The following is a 23,973-nucleotide window of genomic DNA, read 5'->3' on the forward strand; positions in this document are numbered from 1 at the left end:
TGTAGCAGGGTGATTGAGGGCCGGTATGTCAGCTGCAGGCTGATGAGGGTGCTGATCCCAGTGGAAGGATATGGCCCCTTGAAGAACCTCCCCTATAAAGATAATTGCCCTTGGAGTGGGAGCACCTGGAGTGGGAGGAGACTTCCCCAGCCAGGTGAGCATAAAAATGAAGGTTCAAAAGAAGTAGGCCTGAAGGAGGCTGGAAGTTTAAGAAATGAAAGGCACACTGTGTGGTCTTGCTTTGTGTGTTAAAAGGTGTTTGGAACTTGAATTGTTCAAGGATTACTGTTTGTAAGGAAAAGGAGGCTTTGAGGCAGTAGGACCTTGTAACACAATCCTATTGAACCTCTTTTATTATTTTAAACACCATAATCAGATCATCCCTCAATCCTCTACACTCAAGTTTATGCAACTTGTCCTCACAATTTAACCCTCTAAGCCCTGGTATCATTCTGGTGAATCTGTGCTACATCCCATCAAGGTCAATATATCCTTCCTGAGGTGTGGGGCCCAAATGGAATGTAATACTCCAGATGATGGTAAGAATGGGCAGGGTTGGATAATCTGCCTCTGGTGCAAGTGAACCTGCCTTGCATCCCTCCTTTTTTTACTCTTCTTCCTTCTCAAAAAATAAAATAAAAGAGGAATATCCAAAGAAACTCCCATTTCCAAATTTTAAAATATAAGCAATTAAAAATGTTGCTAAAATTTTTAAAAGCCAGCAGATGGGATTCCCCACTTAATTCTTGGCCCCTATTTATAGTTATCATACCAGTGGGACCAATCCCACTGGCTGGAAAATATACCCCAGTGTTTCATTATCAGAACATTAGGCTTTTACTTAAGTTGAAATATGATGTGCATCTCTGGGTCCCAGGATCAGGGATACGTTAGATACTGTGTGTAAAGCTCAGTACTTGCACAATGTTGGGGAGTCGAGGGGGGATCCAGCTTTTCAATCTTTTAATAATATGGTCCAGATTAGGTGTTTGCATTGCCAAACAAAAAGAAGCTCATCCTACATGAGTCACAGAGACCCAAAGGAGCACTGAGCTGTACTCTAGTCACACAGAGCTGGAGCTTATTCATCTTCTGCAGCTAAATGGAACTCGATCATATATACAATCACGAGTGGGAAGGCAAGACTTCAACTACTCAGTTTTTGGTAAGGCTTGAAATAGCTCACTACTCCAGTGACTCATATGATCGTGTCAGTAACTGCAACTGATAACGGCTGTTGAATTCCACCTATATTGTAAACACTTTGAAAAGCAATAAAATTTTTAAGCTACTCTGATGTCAAGAATGTAAGAACACATAAGCAGAAAAAGTGTGGAGTGGGGTAGATAGTGGAGATGGCGAGCTAACTACAACAAATATCGGATTTTGAACTAAAGCTTTCAACAAAATTTGGATTTGGGCTTTCCCCAAAGTGTAAGCTTTACTAGTCACAGTCAGGTCATTGGGGGCTAGTAGCAGAAAATAAATGTCTTGAGTCCTCCTGGCACATTGAAATATGCTCCCTAGTGGATCAAGAATGGCCTTTTATCTAATTGAAACTTATAAAATTCTAACAGGACTAGACAGACTAGATGCAGGAAGGATATTCCCGATGGCGGGGGAGTCCAGAACCAGGGGTCACAGTCTAAGGATAAGGGGTAAGCCATTTAGGACTGAGGTGAGGAGGAATTTCTTCACCCAGAGAGTGGTGAAACTGTGGAATTCTCTACCACAGAAGGCAGTTGAGGCCAACTTATTAAATATATTCAAGAAGGAGTTAGATATATTTCTTAAGGCTAAAGGGATCAAGGGATATGGGGAGAAAGCAGGGACAGGGTACTGAATTTGGATGATCAGCCATGATCTCATTAAATGGCAGAACAGGCTCGAGGGGCCGAATGGCCGACTCCTGCTCCTATCGTCTATGTTTCTATGTTATCATCCATGGAGATTTCTGCAAGCTAGACCATCCTGCCATGTTGGCTCAGGAGAATAGTGCGGATGAGGTAATGGAGCAAGGTTAATTCTGGTGGGGGAAAGTAGGGAGTAATAAGGTGTAGAATTATTATAAATAAACACTGCATTATTGGGGAAATGGTTGACATGCTGTATGTTGACCGTAAACATGAAGACCATTCACAGGGTCATTGCACACACACACACAGAGGGTACATAATATCTGGCAACATACTTGAGGTCATAGCACCATCAGTCCGGTCTAGTGATGGTCTGACAGTAGTCCCAGCTCTAGCTCATTGTTTGCGTCTGGCTATATTGCAATGAAGTTGGTGCCTGAAAATTGTATATTAATCACTCCCCGCTCTCCCCCACCACCACCCCACCCCAGTTTCCTGCTTATATTTTCATGTCATGAAGCCTCTTGTTCGGCAATAGTGTAGCAAAGTCCATTTTAACATTTATTCAGAAACAAATCTCAAATAGAACCCAATTGATACAACTGAGGACAGGGTTTAAGTCTGTTATGAAATGCTGGAAATGGAGGAAGCGGCTTAGTCACTGCTGTACTCAATCTTATTCTGTTCGCATGAAATGAAATGATGTACTTATTTTAGGATGAATGGTTTTAATTGATCTGCTGTACTTTGTAGCCTAATCATAAACGATCACTCATGCTCACTGTATAACACATTGTTTTGGAATATTGAAGAAAAAGATTTAAGAACCTGCCTTCTATGAGAAACCTTGCCTTACAAAATGGGCTTCTTAGTCCAATTGGTGTTTATTACTGCAGCAACTGTATAATCAGTGCTTAGTTATTTTATCTTATAATGTCAGGTTTGGGGTAACAGCCAGGCATATTTTAAATTAAATGGGGGAAAAATTTGTTAGTGACCATTTGGGTCGCTAGCATCGCCTGGGAGCTAAATTTAGCGCTTGGCGAAAAATAGGGCCGGCGACCGCTAACTTCAGGTTTAGCGCCCCAAGAGGGAGGTGGAGCATTAATTCAAGCTCTCCACTTCCTTCTTAGAGTGCTAACCCCGAATATTGGGGCGGTGCGTTCTGCAGCGCTACGCACTGGGCCACGTAGCACTGCCGCATGGAAAGGATCTTCCCCTCATTAAAGGGGAGGGCCCAAGCCCATGACTCTGCAGGGCCCTACCTGGATCACGAGGAGTGCCGGGCTGCCAAATCGCGGTATGGACCCCACGTTCAAAGATGCAACAGTCCGCAATAAGTAAGTCGGACGAGTTTTATTTTCCCCACCCGCCACCTCCCCTGTAGTTAGTGCCCTGCGCGCCTCCTGGCGCTCCGTTCCCACCCCCTGAATCGGTCGCTGTCATCGCCCGGTGCAGATTCAGGGGGCGCGGGCCAATTTTGCAGGCAGGGCAAAAATGGGTCACTGCGCACGGTGATGACATCGTCATCGTCTGCGCAGCGGAGCGGGGCATTACCGGTTACCACCGCCATTAAACTCACGCTGAATTTGGCGGGAGTTGTTAGCGGCACCGCACCCAGGTGAAAAGTCATTTGCGCCCCATTAGAGCCCCCGGGAGGAGCTAACAAAAGGTGCAAAGGCACCTAAATGCTAGCCCCACGAGTTTCTGAACGGATATGTATGTGTTTAATTTAATGTATTGTATACATTTTAAAGAACAGTTTTTTGTTTCCTTTTCAGTAGTGTTGTGTCAGTTTACTGCGGCTGTTCATTGACCTGCAGCATATTTGAAATTCTATGCACTATGTTATGAAACACTAACCGAGAATGAAAGAGTGGAGAAAAAAATAGGAAATTTTGACCTATCAGTACTATTGGCAAAGCCTGGATGTGTGAGGTTTGGGAAATTAAGCAGCCAGTCCTTACTGGAAATGCCTCCATTTTAATCTTCTAATGAGACTGTTTGCCCACACAATTTCCTCCCACTCATTCTGAGCAGTACTTTAACTCAGTATATCTCCTGCATGTTAATGAGGGGCTTTAGGTCTCCGGCCAACTGTCTTTTCTTTGGGGCGAAAGTGCATTGCAATGCTACTGCTGCCCATTCTGATCAGGTGATAAAGGCAAGTTGCATGGGTGAGGTATATATGGAAGGGACACAAGCTTTTTTTTTAGAATTTTAGATTACAGTTTCTTGATTGTACCTGCAGAATTATTTTGGATGGATTTTGCCTACTTTTTTCAGATCAGAACATGGAGGAAATATTTGTCTGAGTAAACAAGCAGCTAACTCAATGGGGTCGTGTTGTGGGGGGGAGGGGGTTAAAAATTTTAAAGCGTGAAATGTGTCGCCAACTCACTGCTTACGATCCTGCTGCCAATTTTATGGTGGCGGGTTGTGTGCCGCGCTTGTGACCCATCTTGGAGAGGCGGGACACTTCAATATAATATTTAAATCAGGCTCCTGCAGTGCAAATGGGAGCCTGATTTAAATATATGGTTCTTGGTTGGGTTTTCCAGGGCTCTGGAAACCCAGCAGCAAAATGGAGATGGAAGCAGCCAGCTGCAGAAGGTAAGTGCTTTTTAGAGCACTGCTTGTGGGCCAGGAGGAGCAGGAGTGCTTCCTCCAACACCACAAACAAACCTTCTGCCGGTCACGGCCTCTCCTTACTGCTACCATCAACTGACCTCCACCCTTCAACCCTAGAGCTCAAACCACCTTACCCACAACCCGCCCACCTCCCCCACCAACCCCTGATCTTTTCCTCCCTCCCGATTGCCAGGCTCCGACATCCGCCCGCCCCCACCAATCCCCGATCTTTCTTTCCCTCCCTCCCTCCCCGATTACTACTGGACATCACACTTTCAGTGGTTCATAGCCTGGAGCCTTGGCTCCCCAGAATGCCTGTGCTGCTAAGAAATGGAAATTGGCAACCTTGCTATAGAACCCACCCTTCATAAAACCCCCAGAAAATCATACATCAAACAGATAAACACCATGGTGGTCCTGGCACTATTAGCTTTTAGCACTATCAGTGTGATAAATCCATGTAGTGGAACAAGAACGCGAAGAGGCAATATCTTGGAACTAGTACGAGTATTTTATTAAACAGAGTAACAAACATCATGCCTGCATCCTGGCATTCCACCTTTGCTGACCTTGACAGGAAGCAAACCTCTGACCTTAACAGGAAGCAAACCTCTGACCTTAGCAGCAGCATTGGCTACAGCACCACCTGGTGGATAACCTTAATCATAACATCCCAGATTACTATATCCCTCCCCCCTTAAGATTTCAGTATGAATTTCTTAACAGACAACCATTCCTGAGGGTCACATAAGGAGTCTCCATTCATCATGTTCCATACTTGACGAATCTAACAGTTCAGTATCAATCTCTCTGGTGGCTTGCGAGTCCTTTGTGAACGTCTAAGAGTAAAATCCCTGCTTGTTTGTGGTGAAGCCACCAGCTGCTCCTGAGCAGTGCTCAGAGTATCTGACTCTGCAACGATGGTTTCCTCTTGATGAATAGGTTCCTGTGGAATTGTCTCTGTCCCTGGGGGTGGCACCACAGATGCACTTGGATAACTGGGGGCAACCCTGTCTTCAGTCATTGCATCTGGAACCTTCATTTCAATTTCCCCTTGTCTGGGAAGTATATGATCTACATGTCTGCATACTACCCTACCATCTCCCAACATGACCTTGTATGATACTGGACCGGTCATTGAGTCTATGAAGCCAGGAATCCACTTTGGTCCATAACTGAAATTCCTGGTAAGGACCGCATCCCCTTCTCCAAAACTTCGGCTCTTTGTTCTTTTGTCATGGTTCTCTTTTTGTTTGTTTTGTCTGTTTTCCATTTTCCTTTTTAGGTCTGGGTGGACAAGGTCAAGAGTGGAGCGTAGTCTATGACCTAATAACATCTCAGCAGGAGAGAGTCCTGTGGTGGATTGAGGTGTTATTCTGTAGCTGAACAGAACCCGTGACACTTTGGCTGCTAAATTCCCTTCTGCACTTTTTTTTCATCATCTCCTTAAATGTTTGTACGGCTCTCTCCACAAGTCCATTTGAGGACGGATGATATGGAGCCGAGGTCACCTGCACTATGCCATTTTTTCTCAAGAACTCTTTTGTCTCTGTACTCACTAAACAAGTGGCATTGTCACTCACCACGATCTCCGGTAGGTCTTGATTACTGAAGCTCCGACGCAGGCAGTCTATAGTAGTAGTGGCGGAAGCAGAATTTACAGGATAAACATCCATCCATTTGGAATGTGCATCAATGATTATGAGGAACATCTTCCCCATGAATGGACCCGCATAATCTAAGTGCAATCTTCTCCATGGTTTGTCCGGCCACTCCCAGGGGTGGAGAGGAGCCGCTGCTGGTGCCTTCCGGTGTTCCTGACAAGCGCTGCATGTCTTGAATAGATTCTCTATCTCCTCATCTAGCTTTGGCCACCACAAGTAGCTCCTAGCCAAGGCTTTCATACGCGACACCCCAGGATGACACTGATGTAGTTGCTCTAGGATAGACTGCCGTGCTGGCTGTGGAATAATCACTCGTGCTCCCCACAACACGCAACCATCCTGCACACTCAGCTCTCTTTTCCTGACACTGTAGGGTGTGAAGTCAGCCCCTTCTGGATTCTGTGGCCATCCCCTCACCACATATTCTTGAACTCTAGACGGTACTGGATCTTTACCTGTCCATGTTCTTACTTGCTCTGCAGTCACAAGTGCCGTGTCAGTGTCCTCCAACATCAAAACTCTGTCCTCTGGAGCTGCACGGATAGGTGTACCTGGCAGTGGAAGATGGCTCAAGGCATCTGCGTTCCCATGGTATTTGCCCGCCTTGTAGACGATGACATACTCATATGCCCTCAACGTCAATGCCCACCTCTGGATCCGGGGTGACACCATCTGTGGAACTGCTTTCATTTTATTGAAAAGAGAGAGGAGGTTTATGATTGGTGCATATGGTGAACTTCCTGCCATATATGTACTTGTGGAACCTCTGTAACCCAAACATTACTGCCAACCCCTCTTTGTCTAACTGGGAATAGTTTTTTTCCGCTGGTGTTAGAGTTCGAGACATAAACCCTATTGGTCTTTCAGTTCCATCTTCCATGCAGTGTGAAGGAACTGCCCCCACCCCGTAAGGTGAAGCCTCACAAGAGAGAATGATGTCTTTCTCTGCATTGTAGTGAACCAGCACATTCGACAACAGCATCAGTTTCTTGGACTGTTCAAATGAAACCCCCTGCTCCTCTCCCCACTGCCACTGTGTTTCCTTGCACAGTAGTTTGTGAAGAGGTGCTAACACAGTTGACAAGTTTGGTAAAAACCTGTTATAATAGTTCAGCAGTCCCAGGTAAGCTTTTAACTCAGCCACATTTGTAGGAGTAGGGGCGTCCTGCACTGCTTGTACCTTCTCCTTGAGTGGATGGAGCCCAGTGGCGTCCACTCTGTGTCCCAGGAACACTGCCTCATTCCCCAGGAAAGTGCACTTACTCCTCTTGAGCCGGAACCCTGCCCTCTCCAATCTCTGTAGTACCTCTCTCAGAGTGCTCAGATGCTCCTGGTCGGTTCTTCCCGTCACCAGAATGTCATCCAGATAAATGGAAGCATGTGGAATCCCTTGCAGTACACCTTCAATTGTCCTCTGGAAGATAGCTGGACTAGATGAGACACCAAACGGTAAGCGGTTATATGTAAACAAGCCCTTGCATGTATTTATGTTGAGATACTTCTTTGATTCATCATCCAGTGTAATCTGCAAGTAGGCATGACTCATATCCAACTTTGTGAATTTCTTTCCTCCAGCCAGGTTTGCAAAGAGATCCTCTGTTTTGGGAATTGGATACTGCTCTAGTTTGGACACCCGATTGACTGTCAATTTATAATCTCCACAGAGTCTTACCGAATTGTCTGGTTTCAAAACAGGTACTATGGGAGCTGCCCATTCTGAACATTTCACTGGCTCCAGTATGTTCTCTCTCAATAGACGGTCAAGCTCAGCCTCTACCTTTGGCTTCATGGCATAAGGCACAGGTCGTTGTTTAAAAAACCTTGGCGGTGCCTACTTGTCTACATAAATCTTAGCTGGGGGGCCATTAAATGTGTCAAGTTCCTACTTGAACACATTCTCGTGTTCGCTCAACACTTCTTGCAAAGTCAACTGTTTGCCCGCATCTATTTGATTTACTGCTCCCCAGTCTAATTTAAGTTATTTTATCCAGCCCTGACCTAACAGGTTTGGTCCGGTACCCGGTACTATAAATACAGGTAGCTGTTCCACTGTGTCCCTGTGTTGCACAGTTACCTTAGCTGTACATAATGTCGCTACTCGTTCACCTGTATATGTTTTAAGATGCAGGGAGCAAGGCTTTAACTCTGGGACTTTTGCACGGTTCCACAATTTTGAGTGCTCTGCCTTGTTCATTATGGTCATGCCGCACCCTGTATCCACTTCAAAGTTCACCTTAGAGTCATTTATTGTCAGTTGCAATGTGATAGGAGCCACTTTTGAAATGTTCTCTAACTTGCTATACATTATGAACATGTCCTCTTCTTCCTCAGCTTCCCCGCTGATGTGGTGTGCTCCATGTTTTTTCACTTCTCTCCCTTGGTTTTGCTGTCCTCCTCCTTTTGGTTTGGATTCCTCCACAGGTGATTTCGCCCTGTAAGCTCGTTTTATGTGTCCTTGTTTCCCACACTTGTAGCACTTTTCCTCCAGAAACCGGCATTCACTCGCCAGGAGATCGCCCTTGCATCTATAACATGCCTTCACATGCTCACGTTGTGGTTTCTGATGCATGTTCAACTTGTGCACAACAACCTGACCTGCAACTTGCATAGCATTAGCCCTGTCTGAACCCTATATTTCTTTTATATCTCGGTTCACTGTCTCTATGGCTTGAGCAAGTTCCAATGCTTTTTCATAAGTAAGCCCAGTCTCGGATAATAATCTGTGCTGCATTCAGTCATCCATAATTCCGCAAACTAGCCTATCTTGCAGCATTTCCTTCAGGTTGTTCCCATAATTGCAATCTTGTGCTAATTTATGCAACACTGCTACATAGTCTATTATGCTCTCTTCCTCTTTCCTGTTCCTTGAATTAAACTTGAACCGCTGTACAATCTCACTAGGCTTAGGGTTGAAATGTTCTTTTAGCAAAGCCACTAATTCAACAAATGATTTGTCTCCAGGCTTTTCAGGACTGAGCAGATTCCTCATCAAACTGTAGGTCTGGCTTCCCACTGAACTAAGCAGAATGGCTTTCCTTTTTCCGGCATCATTTATTTCATTTTTTTCGAAAAAATAACCCAACACTTCACAGTATTCCTCCCAGGTTTTTGCTTGACTATCAAAAGTGGAAACCATTCCTACCATGGCAGCCATGCTCTCTTCCAACTGGTAGCTAACTTCAGCTTGTGATTTTGTTGTTTAAAAGTCCTGGCAGACTTCTCTTCTTTATCCAGGGTCTTTTTTACCTCATCGCCAAATGTGATAAATCCATGTAGTGGAACAAGAACTCGAAGAGGCGATATCTCGGAACTAGTACGAGTATTTTATTAAACAGAGTAACAAACATCATGCCTGCATCCTGGCATTCCACCTTTGCTGAACTTGACAGGAAGCAAACCTCTGACTTTAACAGGAAGCAAACCTCTGACCTTAGTAGCAGCACTGGCTACAGCACCACCTGGTGGATAACCTTAATCATAACATCCCAGATTACTATAATCAGCCTCCTTAATCTGATGCAATTGCGTGCTCTCTGAAATGTTTACCAAGATTGGGACATCATCAGACTAGGCCAACTCCTTAGCGAAGTGCAGACAATGTCCGTCCAACAGCTTGTCAGCAAATTCCCACTCATGCAGTGGGACTAATTTCACTACCTCTAGAGCGGGCATTTCCTCCAGAACCCAAAAATGCTCTTGTATATTTCTCTGTAAATCAATCTCCCCAAATTACTCACTCATTCTAATCCAATGCCTCAGAGATTTGTCCCAACAAATAACCTTCACCTTCAATCACACTCGGATTCTACTGACGGGAATCAGAATTAAAACATGGTAATGAAGTCCTGCCATTAATTCGGCAGAACCTCCATGATCTGGGATTTCCGGGTTTCCTTCCCCACCCCACCCCTGTGTAGGATTCGCAAAATTGAACTTTATATTATAAAGGGTCGAATGGCAGAAGAGGCCATGATTTTAAAGACTATTTTAAAAGAAGCCCAGAAAAAGGGGCGTACAAAATGGCCACCATACCACGTGACCGGCTTATTGGGACATTTTAAAATGGTTCCTGCGAATCCTCAGACGGCTTTGTGGATTCAACCCACAGTAAGTTCTGGAAGCCGTTTCTGAGAGAACGAAACCAGGCACCCACCTATGCATATGGATTGGATGCAGATCCAGTCAAGATCGGCCTGGAGACAGAGGCCATCTAAATGTTGACCCAGACAAAAGGGGACAATTTCATATTCATGAGAACAGCACCAAGGACTAGATAACAAGATCAGCAGGACATTAAAAACAATGAAGGTCATTCCAGGCCAGAGATGGGCCTTTACCGGCCATCTAAAATATTTCAAAATACAATAACTACCCCGCTGTGCTCCCAGCCTGCCAAAAGTTAAACAAAGACTAACCTGATTTTGGGCGGGAAGTAGAAGCTTCTGAAGAAAAAGTATAATTGGAAGACTGGGGTAGGAATTCGGCAGTTGAGCAGTGAAGTTAAGTTGGAGTTGAGTCGGAGCTTCTTCGGAGCGGTGGGGTGAGCCTCAGCCTTTCGAGCTCAGCCTTGGAGCATTGGCAGCCGGTCCAGCTTTTGAGCCGCCAGCAAGAAGGTCGTTCAAAGCCAGCATCCCGCCCCGGGGTTAAAACTTCGGGAGATCATCGACCAACCCCGGGCCGTTGACGAAACGAGAGGCCATCGACCCTCTCCGGCTCAGGTGAAGAGACAAAAACAAACTACAGAAGCAGCTGGTGTCCAGCCGCCCCCGACCCCCACCTCAGGAGAGAGGTGTGGCGCAGCTCGCTGGGGTTACACGATCCACGAGGAGACGGGACGCCTGAAGGGATCAAAACCCAGACTTGTTTTTCAAAACCTGGTACTTCCTAGTTGGATTGGTGAGCATGTTTCTGGCCCTTCACAATCAGGTCTAGATAGGTTTAAGGGGGTGGACTTAAGGGCACAATTAACATGAGTTGTTGTCCCTCGATGTTCCGTGTGTTTCCTTATTTCATGATGATTTTTGTAGCGTATAAGATGCCTGTATTTGCCTTAGTTAGTATTGTGTCGTTATGATTTGTTTGTGTTTTTCCCTCCCATGTACTCTCTTATCTGCTTGCATTTGATTTACTTTTCCTTATGCAATAAAATTTCATTTCGTTTCATCAAACTTGGTCTACAAGAGTTTTCTCTACATTGTAGTTCCTGCCCCAAAGTCCAGAGTATAGAATCTAAGGGGCGAGTGGGTCGAACCACTCAAGGATTTACTGTGCAAGAGAGAGAAACCTCTGCGATCTAACACCCCTTACAGAAAATGGCGACCGCGGCAGGACTCTGGCAGCAGGATTGCAATGTAGTAGATCCGAGTTTGAATGGTCGAAATGCAATGGATGAGAGGATAGCGGATTATGTCATTGGCAAGGTAAATCTCAATAAGTAGTGGATTTCCGATCTCTTACTGGATGGGCGTCCGGTGGACGCAGCCATCAGGTGGACAGAGAGCAAAGAGCATAAGAAGTCAGTGGAGAAGGCAGTATGGCTGATGTGTTACAAGAAGCAGGTCCAGATCTTGGACTGGGTCATTGCAGCACAGGCAGCCAGGTTCACAACCCAGTCAGCAGAGATAGAGGAAAAGGCCATGGGTGGGGAAAAACTCATCACAGCGCTTCAAGCGCTAAATCAGGAACGCCAAGTGGTAGCTAGTCAACATCAGGCTAGGATAGAGTACCTGGAGTGCCAGGTTACTGAGGCAAAGATCAATGAAACGAGGATATGGAAGAAAAACGCCCGCCTCACACAACAGCTAAGAGCGCAGGAGGAGAGAGTATTGGAGGTTAAGGCAGCTTACAAGCTAGCCCTCGAGCACGGGTTTGAGAGCACAGACCACGGCCCCTGCCAAAAGACCATAGAGAACCTAAGAATGGCCCTGGTTAGGGCAAAAGGCATGGTGTGTCTCGTCAGCCCGAAAGCCAGTCACATGGACTTTTTAAAGGAATCAAAACAGCTGATTCCAGCTGAAGTAGTTGTGGTACCAGCCACCGAGCCCTCAGCACCGCCGAGCTATAGTGAGGCTTGGCCAGAAAAACAGGGGGTCGTAAAAGAGGAGGTAGCCGAGGTGGAATGTGAGAAAGAACAACCACTGGTAGCAAAGCCGGGACCGGCACCAATGTGTCCCGCTCGGCACCAGAGATTCGGTCCCAACGCCGCCAATGGCGATGTCGGACCCCACCAGAACCAGCTCGTGGTGCCCTACGCTGCCCCGCAATTAAGATCCATGGTGAGCCACCTCACACGACTCACAGTAAAGGGAGATCCCTTGATTCATTTCAGGGATTTAGAGGAAACAGCAGCCATTAATGTCTGTGATGAACAGGAACAGGGGATACTGTTGCTTTTCTCCCTGGATTGCACAATCCTTCAGTGCCTCTCAGATGAGAGTAAGAGGGGACGGAAAGGATATGCGGATCTCAGGGAGGAAGTATTAGAAGTGATGGGAGTGGACGACGGTAGTCCATTCGACCATGTAGAAGGGACCGTGCAGCTATCTGGAGAACCCCCACGGGTTTTCGCAGAAAGGCTGTGGCCAGTGTATCGATGCAGCTGTCCGGGTATGCCTGAACGGGCTGCAATGAGCGACGAACAGCGGGTTCATTGGCTCCGTTGCTTGGTTACCAACAGCTTGCCAGAGATATGGGCCCTAGCCAGGTCGTGGTTTGATCCCCAAGGTCCCGGTGTCACGGAGGAGACGGTGCTCCGTCAGCTCAATGTTGCGTACAAGAATTGTAGAGGTCAGGAAACACCTCCCCAGAAGGGAAAGGTGCATGAGGCAAAACCCGCAGCCCCAAGCAAGAAGGAGTGGTGTCAGGAGGGGAATCGCCCTGTCCAAGCCAAGCTCAATTGCTACGGGTGTGGGAAGGATGGACATTGGCGCAAGGACTGTAGAAATCCGTGGAAGGATAATAAAGGGAAATTTCCCGCAGCCCAAGCCCAAGCCCAGACCGCCGCCCCAGCACCAGCCCAAACCCAAGCCGTAGCTCCTGCCCCAGCACAAGGAGCTGGTGCCGTTATGGATCCCGCTGCAATTGAATCAATCATAGAGACAATGTGGTCTCTGATGATTTCGCAGGGGAAAATAGCTGTCACCACCGGTCTTGTCGTGCCCGAAACCCTGACCGTTGTGCCCAAATGACTAGAGTCGGCGCAGCCCGTCTACCTGTGTGCGCTGCGATATGATGTATGGAGACGACCCCTCGTGGAGATGGAGGTGGAGGAGGTAAAAGGGACCTATCTGTTGGATACGGGAGCATCGTGCACCGTAATCCACGCAGATAACCCCACCACCTCACCTCTGTCCACCGGGGTCCCATACCTTCTGTCGGGCTTCACGGGCGAAGAACAGGCTGGCGCACATTTCCTTCCCCTCTCCATTCGTTTAGGACCACTCTGCACCACGTGGAAGTGTACACTAATGAAGTGGGAGATGGGAGGTGGAACGGGAGTCCTGGGGTCTGATTTCTTGGTGGCCCACGGGATCCACGTGGACCTGAGAAATCATTGTCTCTGGGGAGTGGGTACGAGTGTGAGAGAGATAGAGAGTGTTAAGGAAAACCCAACGAAGGCGCGGGTTGGCCGGCGAGAAGTAAAATTCTTGGGTCTAACCCTATGCGCTAGCGAGAGAGCCATAGACCAGGAGGATAGACCGGAATCGGTGAAAAATCCACTGGTCCACACCAGTCGCGCAGTAGAGGTGTCCCGACGCAACAAGTGGTTTCACATAAAACGGTGCAAACTGTTTAAACCGGGTGCAAGAGCATCAGCAACCGAAGCCAGGTCTGAGGGTAAAGATCCTCAGCCTGAGGCGTGCGATGAGTCACAGACCACACAAGCTGGCATTGTAGCCTGCTTGGAAGGAGAAGCTGTCCCGCCCACCTGGGGGGAGGCTTCTCCTATGGCCTGGGACTCGGACGAGGAGGGGCCTGAACAACAAGGTCCCGCCCTCGACACGATTCTGGAGGAGCTGGAGTTGGAGGACGGAGGTCCCGCCCTCGACTCGAGCGTGGGGGAGGTAGAAATTGGGGGCGGAGATCCTCCACCTGTAGGGACAGGTGAGGAGGAGTCGTCTGCCACAGACCCAAATCCCAAAGGGGCGGAGCCTGAGGGGAGGGAGCCGAAGCCCACAGTTGTGGAAGAGCCACGGGCTGTGAGAGCTAAAGTCCCACCCGAAGGTCCACTCACCAAGGGAGCCTGCCCGAATCCCAAAGGGGCGGAGCCTGAGGGGAGGGAGCCGAAGCCCACAGTCATGGAAGAGCCACGGGCTGTGAGAGCTAAGGTCCCACCCGAAGGTCCACTCGCTAAGGGAACCACACCCAAAGTACCTTTTCGCAGGTCGACTCGAACGCCTCAGTCAATAAAACCTTGGCCCGAGTCCCCCGTTCCCAGTAAATGCCGACTTGAGAAATCCTTGACAAAACGCAGTCCCTGATTAACAGCAAAAGGCTGTGGGGAACCCAGGCCACAGGTCACTGCAGCCCCGCCACAGGGAGCGGCGAGCTGCAGTCCAATCAGGGATTAGGCACGCCGCCCAGGGATGGGCGGCGCTGTACATAAGTTAAGTTTAAGTTTAAGTTTAAGGTGTGTAAATATTAAAGTGATTAGAGTTTAAGTAGTTTTAAAATCTGCCCAGTATGTGTGTTGTTTTGGATCGAGGTCGAAAGACCCGATCATGCCATCACCTAAGCCAGAATCTCTCGGGAGCCTGGCTATATTGTTTAATCTGTTACAGGAGCCAGAAAAGATGAGAGGGATCCTCGTCGCGTTCATGACGATCGGATGGAGCTGGGCCTATCGGGGCCGCACCAAGGACTCCACAATATATGGGTGCTCTGGCAACAGAGGCCCCGTCGCGACTGACGGAACCGGCCCACGGGACGCTGAAGAGACTGCCGTATACTTCCATGAAGGATGATGGCCAGGCTGGTTGGGGTCGAACTCTACTGAATACTCCAGCCAGACGGGGTTTGCATATAGAGAAACGTCTCTGATGTGCCCCAGGGTGAGGGTCATCGCACCCAGGATCAGCGTCACCGCTGGGAGGAAGATTTGCCTTGTTTGCAATGGACGGGTACCTTTGAATCATTTGTGGTGGCTGTGCAAGTTGAGCAGCACCATGAAGAACTCCACTGTGGAGTGGGCGAGACTGGGCAACAACACCCATCGGACTATTACGGGAACTCATGGGGGGTTGAGTGTCTGTTGGGACAAATGGTGGGAACCAGATGGGGGGATCTACATCTGTAAGTGGGGTTCAGAACGCGCTTGCCCCACAGGCGTCTCCATCTTTTTCCAAAGGCAGTGGCAGGATGCTGGACAAGGAATGAGGTGGGACGTCAGCACATGGGCGTGCGGAGTCCCATACTCTCAGATCCCAGTAAACGCCACTGAGCTCATCACCCGACCCCGCAAGCCCCTGCCCACAATTCCGGTAGCTAAAGCCCTCAAGGAAGGGTGCCCCACCATAACAAAAGGACCCGGGAACGGATTGGTATTGGTACCCACAGGTCAGGTGCTGTACCAAGGGGTCCACTATGCGGTGGCTTCGGTGATTTTAAACCTCACCGAGGTACGATTGCCAGAGTGGTGCCCCAGGGAAACGGAGCAATTATACCAGGTCCTGTTAACAAACATGTTTAAACAGTTTTACGAATTCGACTTTGCCGATGTCAACAGAGCCGAATTGTACACCACACAACATGAGGTCTTGGACAGAGTAGGGAGACAAAGAAGCGGTGCAGTAAATGATATTTTCACAGCTTTTAATACAGGAACTTCCGTCATCAACACACTGGATGATGTGGAGCTGCAAACCCAGATCAATGGTTTGAAAACACAGTTGAGAAAAATACTGACTGACGAGAATAAGGTAGTGGGTTCTGAGTTGCATGAGGACCAGGCCATGACACTACACTTAAAAAAGATAATAGCTGAGCTGGAAAAACACGCCAAAACGGTAAATGCTCTCATCAGGGAGGATCGGAACGTGTCCGATCTGGCTGCGCAGAACGAAGCTTGTGTGCTATACGGGGTGTGGTTACTGGGCGAGGGCCGCAGTAACCTGGAGGATTTGAAACAAGGTTTAGTCCCCTCCTGGATCAGCAACAAGCACCTCGCAGCCCTCCACCCTTTTGAGAATGCATTCAGTCCGTGCCAGCTCAGACTAGCTTCAGAGGCCTACCCAGTCCCAGTGGACTGTGGACGGTCTAATCACACCATTATAGGTATAGTGGTAAGAATGCCGGCGATGGGAAAGACAGCTAAACCCGCCCCGGTATACAGGGTGGAGAACATTGGAGTCATTCACGGGGGTGCGCACATTCGCTACACGGGGGTCCCACCTTACGTCATTCGATGGGAGCATGCAATGACGGGTACCGACCTCTCGGGGTGCCACAGCCGGGGAGCACACATCATCCTGTGTCCCCAGCACTTGAATGCCCATTCAAAACCACAGTGCGGGTTCAGAACGGCTGGCGCGAAGCCTATAAATTGCACCATGGAGGCAATGGCACAAGGCCATGTGCCCCCGCAGGTGGCATATATAGGAGGTGGGACATACTGTGTCACCACTGCAGCGCCCCACTACCAGCATGGACAGCACGGTTGGTGTCTGGTTAGTGACAGCAGCTTGTGTTTCAAGCCCAGGGCAGAAGTTCAAGTGGCCCAAGAGCGAATTGTCCCCATTCCTGAAACTTCCACTGTTCATATCACTGTTAAAGAGAATTTCACCGATCTGCAGCGATCTGTTGCACATTTTGGATATATCATTCCCCCTCTCCCTGAACACCTCACCAAGATATTAAAAGCCGTTGTTGTTTCACAGAAACACTTCTACACACTGGAGCAGAAGACTTTAGAGATAGGGGCAGACATATTAGACATAGTGACCCCAACGTGGTGAGACCTGTTCACTAATACAGAAGTCCCTTCTTGGATTAGGATAGCCTCCCACATTCTTGTAGCGTGCCAGGTTGTCATTGTAGTTTATTTACTGTTTGTACACTGTAAAAAGGCCAAACATTCGCAAAAGTACGAGAATAGAGGGGAATGGAGGGAGCATTATGTGCGGGTAGAAGAAGAGACGCCCGTTTAGATTTTTGCTGCTTTGTATAAAGTTAAAACTTTCCCTCCCTCCTCTGTATTATTTTTGATATGTATTCATGTGCATTGTAATTTTCGTGTGTGTACTTTATTTTATTATTGAAGTTTTATTAGATGTGTTGTTATTATTAAAAGATAGTGTATATGCACCAGGTGATGTAGGGGTATAAGGCCCCCCTCCATGCCTGGAAGTAAGTTGTCAGATTTTAACTCCAAGGTATTGCCATCTGTAGATGCTCAATGTACACTAGATTTTTCTGAAATGGGAAATGCAGGTGTCGTGGGGTCATAGATAGGTAAATACTGGGGATGGTTTGATTGTGGAAAGTCAGAAAATTTTGCTCACCCAGAATTATGATACTTCAAGCAAGTTCCAGTATCATCAGGGGGGAGTGTAGGATTCGCAAAATTGAACTTTATATTATAAAGGGTCGAATGGCAGAAGAGGCCATGATTTTAAATACTATTTTAAAAGAAGCCCAGAAAAAGGGGCATACAAAATGGCCACCATACCACGTGACTGGCTTATTGGGACATTTTAAAATGGTTCCTGCGAATCCTCAGACAGCTTTGTGGATTCAACCCACAGTAAGTTCTGGAAGCCGTTTCTGAGAGAACAAAACCAGACACTCACCTATGCATATTGATTGGATGCAGATCCAGTCAGGAGGGAGGGTTTTAGTTTCCTGGATCATTGGGCCTGCTTCTGGGAAAGGTGGGACTTGTACAAGTCGGACGGGTTGCACCTGAACCAGAGCGGGACAAATATCCTTGCGGGGAGGTTTGCTAGCACTGTTGGGGGGGGTTTAAACTAACTTGGCAGGGGGATGGGATACAGAGGGGAGCTGAAATAGGGGGTGATGTGCTGCCAATTATAGAGAAAAAAACAAGTCAGCATGGTAGACAGGGCAAATATACAAGGGCAAGGCTGGATGGCACCTATTTTAATGCAAGGAGTCTTGCAAATAAGGTGGATGAACTGAAGGTGTTGATAAACACATGGGAGTATGATATTGTTGCTATCACGGAGACATGGATGAGGGAGGGGCAAGACTGGCAGCTCAATATTCCGGGGTACAGAATCTTCAGGCGAGACAGAGGGGGAGGTATAAGAGGAGGGTGTGTCGCAATATTAATTAAGGAGTCAATTACTGCAGTAAGGAGGGATGACATATTAGCAGGTTCCTCTAATGAGGCCATATGGGTGGAGCTTAAAAACAAAAAGGGGGCAAGCACTTTGCTGGGAGTGTACTATAGGCCTCCAAACAGTCAGGGGGAGATAGAGGAACAGATATGTAGGCAAATCTCAGTGAAATGTGCAAATAATAGGGTAATAATAATGGGGGATTTCAACTTCCCCAATATTAACTGGGATAGTCAGAGTGTGAAAGGCACAGAGGGTGTAAAATTCTTAAAGTGCATCCAGGAGAGCTTTTTGAGCCAGCATGTAGAAAGTCCTACAAGAGAGGGGGCGGTACTGGACCTAATTCTAGGGAATGTGGCCGGCCAAGTGGAAGAAGTGCTAATAGGTGAGCACTTTGGTGACAGTGACCATAATATGGTGAGATTTAAGGTGGTCATGGAAAAGGACAGGGATGGGCCGGAAATAAAGGTTCTAAATTGGGGGAAGGCCGATTTTAATAGGATAAGGCAGGATCTGGCCAAAATGGACTGGGATCAGCTACTTGTAGGAAAATCCACATCGGAGCAATGGGAGGCTTTCAGAAGGGAGATTGAGATCATACAATGGCAACATGTTCCCGTAAAGGTCAAGGGTGGTTCCAAAAACCACAGGGAACCTTGGATGTCAGGGGATATACAAGAATGGATTAGAAAAAAAAGGAGGGCTTTTGGCAGATACAGAAGGCTAAAGACGGAGGAAGCCCTAGAGGAGTACAAAAAGTGCAGGGGGATATTAAAAAAGAAATTAGGAGATCAAGGAGGGGCCATGAAATAACACTGGCGAGCAAAATAAAGGAAAATCCTAAGATGTTTTATAAGTATATTAAGGGTAAGAGGATAACTAGGGAAAAAATAGGGCCCATTAGGGATAAAAGTGGCAATCTGTGTGTGGAGCCGGAAGATGTAGGAGGGGTTCTAAATGAATTTTTTGCATCTGTTTTCACTATGGAGAGGGACGATGTAGACATAGAAATAGGGCGGGGGGACTGTGATATGCTCGAACATATTAACATCGAGAGGGAGGAGGTATTGGCGGTTTTAGCAGGCCTAAAAATGGATAAATCCCCAGGCCCGGACGAAATGTATCCCAGGCTGCTGTGTGAGGCAAAGGAAGAGATTGCGGGGGCTCTAACACATATATTCAGAACCTCTCTGGCCACAGGGGATGTGCCAGAGGACTGGAGAACCGCTAATGTAGTACCATTATTCAAGAAGGGAAGTAGGGAAAAACCGGGGAACTACAGGCCAGTGAGCCTAACATCAGTGGTAGGAAAATTATTGGAAAAAATTCTGAGGGACAAAATTAGTCTCCACTTGGAGAGGCAAGGATTAATCAGGGATAGTCAACATGACTTTGTCAAGGGAAGATCATGTCTGACTAATTTGATTGAATTTTTTGAGGGGGTGACTAGGTGTGTGGATGAGGGTAACGCAGTGGATGTGGTATACATGGATTTCAGTAAGGCCTTCGATAAAGTCCCGCACGGGAGACTGATCAAGAAGGTAAGAGCCCATGGAATCCAGGGTACCTTGGCACATTGGACACAAAACTGGCTTAGTGGCAGAAGGCAGAGGGTGATGGTCGAAGGTTGTTTTTGTGACTGAAAGCCTGTGGCCAGTGGGTTACCACAGGGATCGGTGCTGGGTCCCTTGCTGTTTGTGGTCTACATAAATGACTTGGATATGAATGTAAAAGGTATGATCAGTAAGTTCGCGGATGATACAAAAATTGGTAGGGTGGTAAATAGCGAGGAGGGTAGTCTCAGTCTGCAGGACGATATAGATGGGTTGGTCAGATGGGCGGAACAGTGGCAAATGGAATTTAACCCGGAAAAGTGCGAGGTGATGCACTTTGGGGGGACTAACAAGGCAAGGGAATACACAATGAATGGTAAGACCCTAGGCAAGACGGAGGGTCAGAGGAATCTGGGTGTGCAAGTACATAGATCCCTGAAGGCGGCGGAACAGGTGGATAAGGTGGTAAAAAAGGCATATGGGATACTTGCCTTCATTAGCCGAGGCATTGAATATAAGAGCAAGGAGGTTATGATGGAGCTGTATAAAACACTGGTTAGGCCACAGCTGGAATACTGTGTGCAGTTCTGGTCGCCACACTACAGGAAGGATGTGATAGCTTTGGAGAGGGTGCAGAGGAGATTCACCAGGATGTTACCAGGGCTGGAGCGCTTCAGCTATGAAGAGAGACTGGGCAGATTGGGTTTGTTTTCCTTGGAGCAGAGGAGGCTGAGGGGGGACATGATTGAGGTGTACAAAATTATGAGGGGCATAGATAGGATGGATACTAAGGAGCTTTTTCCCTTAGTAGAAGGGTCAATAACTAGGGGGCATAGATTCAAGGTAAAGGGCGGGAGGTTTAGAGGGGATTTGAGAAAGAACTTTTTCACCCAGAGGGTGGTTGGAATCTGGAACTCACTGCCTGAAAGGGTTGTGGAGGCTGGAACCCTCACAACATTTAAGAAGCATTTGGATGAGCACTTGAAATGCCATAGCATACAAGGCTACGGACCAAATGCTGGAATATGGGATTAGATTAGACAGGGCTTGATGGCCGGTGCGGACACGATGGGCCGAAGGGCCTCTATCCGTGCTGTATAACTCTATGACTCTATGACTCTAAGATCGGCCTGGAGACAGAGGCCATCTAAATGTTGACCCAGACAAAAGGGGACAATGTCATATTCATGAGAACAGCACCAAGGACTAGATAACGAGATCAGCAGGACATTAAAAACAATGAAGGTCATTCCAGACCAGAGATGGGCCTTTACCGGCTATCTGAAATATTTTAAAATATAATAACTACCCCGCTGTGCTCCCAGCCCGCCAAAAGTTAAACAAAGTCAAACCTGATTTTGGGCGGGAAGTAGAAGCTTCTGAAGAAAAAGTATAATTGGAAGACTGGGGTAGGAATTCGGCAGTTGAGCAGTGAAGTTAAGTTGGAGTTGAGTCGGAGCTTCTTCGGAGCGGTGGGGTGAGCCTCAGCCTTTCGAGCTCAGCCTTGCAGCGTTGGCAGCCGGTCCAGCTTTTGAGCTGGGTAAAGAGAAGCTGGTTTGGGAGAAGATCAACGAACTCCTCTCAACCTTCGGAGGAAGAAGAAGAAGACTAAGCTGCCATCAAGAAGGTCGTTCGAAGCCGGCGTCCCGCCCCGGGGCTAAAGCTTCGGGAGATCATCGACCAACCCCGGGCCGTTGACAAAACGAGAGGCCATCGACCCTCTCCGGCTCAGGTGAAGAGACAAAAACAAATGACAAAAGCAGCTGGTGTCCAGTCGCCCCCGACCCCCACCTCAGGAGAGAGGTGTGGCGCAGCTCGCTGGGGTTCCACGATCCACGAGGGATCAAAACACAGACTTGTTTTTCAAAACCTGGTACTTCCTAGTGGGATTGGTGAGCATGTTTCTGGCCCTTCACAATCAGATCTAGATAGGTTTAAGGGGGTGGAATTAAGGGTACAATTAACATGAGTTGTTGTCCCTCGATGTTCCGTGTGTTTCCTTACTTCATGATGATCTTTGTAGAGTATAAGATGCCTGTATTTGCCTTAGTTAGTATTGTGTCATTATGATTTGTTTGTGTTTTTCCCTCCCATGTACTCTCTTATCTGCTTGCATTTGATTTATTTTTCCTTATGCGATAAAATTTCATTTTGTTTCATCAAACTTGGTCTGCAAGAGTTTTCTCTACATTGTAGTTCCTGCCCCACGTCCAGAGTATAGAATCTAAGGGGCGAGTGGGTCGAACCGCTCACGATTTTACTGTGCAAGAGAGAGAGGCCTCTAGAGAGAGAAATCTCTGCGATCTAAAACCCCTTACACCTGCGTTCCCCCTTTCCTTCCCTGCCTCCCTGTATATATTGGGTCCTATGTTTCCAATATTATAGAGAAACCAACTCTAGAAAAATCTTGCCAACAGTTCAGACAGCAGGAGGATCTTTTAAAAAGAGGGGAGTTGTTAGTGTTCTCTCCAGTACCACCTTGGCTGCACCAGGACTTCGAACTGGAAGTTAGGGAGTGCCTTTGCCAAGGCTCATCGATGCTGACTCTACCTATACCAATCATTCCAGACATTCCCTCAGCATGCCCACTCATCAATGTGGGAGCCAACCTCTGGGCAACAATTGGAGCATGAAACTTTGCATAATGGCTGTCTCCATCTGATCTCCTGGCATATTGAAAGCATACATTGAGCTTGTTGGAGATTGGAACCCAAGATCTTATTGCAGCAATCTGAGCTTTGTGAAGAGTGAATGGGCCTCTGTTGCTAGGAATCGCACTGCAGATGTGCCTGAAATTGGCATGTGCTGCATGGTATATTACAGTGCAGAGAATGCTTCATTTACAGAAGTGCCCGGTGGACACCTCCTCATTCCCCATCAGACCTTGAAGGGTGCTTGTCAAATCTCTCATAACAGGAAAAATTGACATTCAGATAGCACTTTTTAAAAAATACAAGCCTTGTGAGGTTCAGTGGCTTCTAACTCCTTCATCATCTGCTCTTACACATACACTCTTTAAATCACTCAGTGCACTTACCTCAGACTATCTATCTAAATTCCTTGGGGAATTTGGACTTGTGCTGGCGCTTGCTATAGATAGAGAGATGGATACACAATACTGTGAGGTGCTAGCTTCTTAGAGCCACTGGGATCTGCTGCTGCAATTTATGAGACCTTTTTAGAAAGAGACTATGGGGGAATAATTCAGTTAGTTTGCGCCTCCTGTTAGCACCTTAAGAGGGCGCTAATGGTGTGCAAAGCAACTAGCACCCAGGCGCGGTGATATCTGTGCCTCTCGCGAAATTGACCGGACATTTTGCGGCGGCGCTAAACAATACCGCCCCGATCTCCTGCGCACGCAGATCTTGACGCCATTCAGGCGTGCAATGCCCTTGTGGTGCTCCGGAACGGAAATTGAGTGGCGCCTCCCTCCTTTCTGCCTGGCACCAGCAACGACAGGTAGACTGGAACGCTTCCCAGTCGCTGTGGGGCTGTGGGGGGGGGGGGCAATATTTAAAGGGGGCCTCTTCCTGGCTTTATGTGTGGTGGACATTTTTGCACCACTCGTTCTGAGAGAGCAAGAGAGATTTTGAGAGAGAGAAAGAGAGACTTCTGCATTGAGTCAACACTGTGTGAAGTAGTTTTGGCTTCTGACCATAACATTGCAGGTACTTTGGTTTTTAAACTTCATTACTTTGATTGCCAAGAGACTATGGGGGCTGCACTAATTGGGTGCCTCATCCTGCGCCAGCAGATTTGGAGGCCACAGAGATGCAGAGAGAGAGAGTGGCAATCATGGCCAGATGGTGAAGGGCCAACAGGCCTCTGTACAGGAGACCTTACACTCCCAGGGTATTTCACCAACAATTCTCATACATTAATATATCTGAGGAGCAGTGTTTGCGAAGGCTGCGCTTCAGCAAGGAGGTGGTCACTGAGCTCTGCCACCTGCTGCAGCCAGATCTGCAGCCTC

The 23,973-nt window shown here is 47.6% G+C and overlaps 1 pseudogene; it reads left to right on the forward strand.

Moving 5' to 3' along the window:
• The first annotated feature begins 3,158 nt into the window (after positions 1 to 3,158).
• Positions 3,159 to 23,973, forward strand: part of LOC147124232 (uncharacterized) — an 83,856-nt pseudogene continuing 63,041 nt past the window's right edge.

This window comes from Somniosus microcephalus, chromosome 1 (assembly GCF_052327205.1).
Source record: "Somniosus microcephalus isolate GS21.2 chromosome 1, FLI_Smic_1.0, whole genome shotgun sequence".
NCBI lineage: Eukaryota > Metazoa > Chordata > Chondrichthyes > Squaliformes > Somniosidae > Somniosus > Somniosus microcephalus.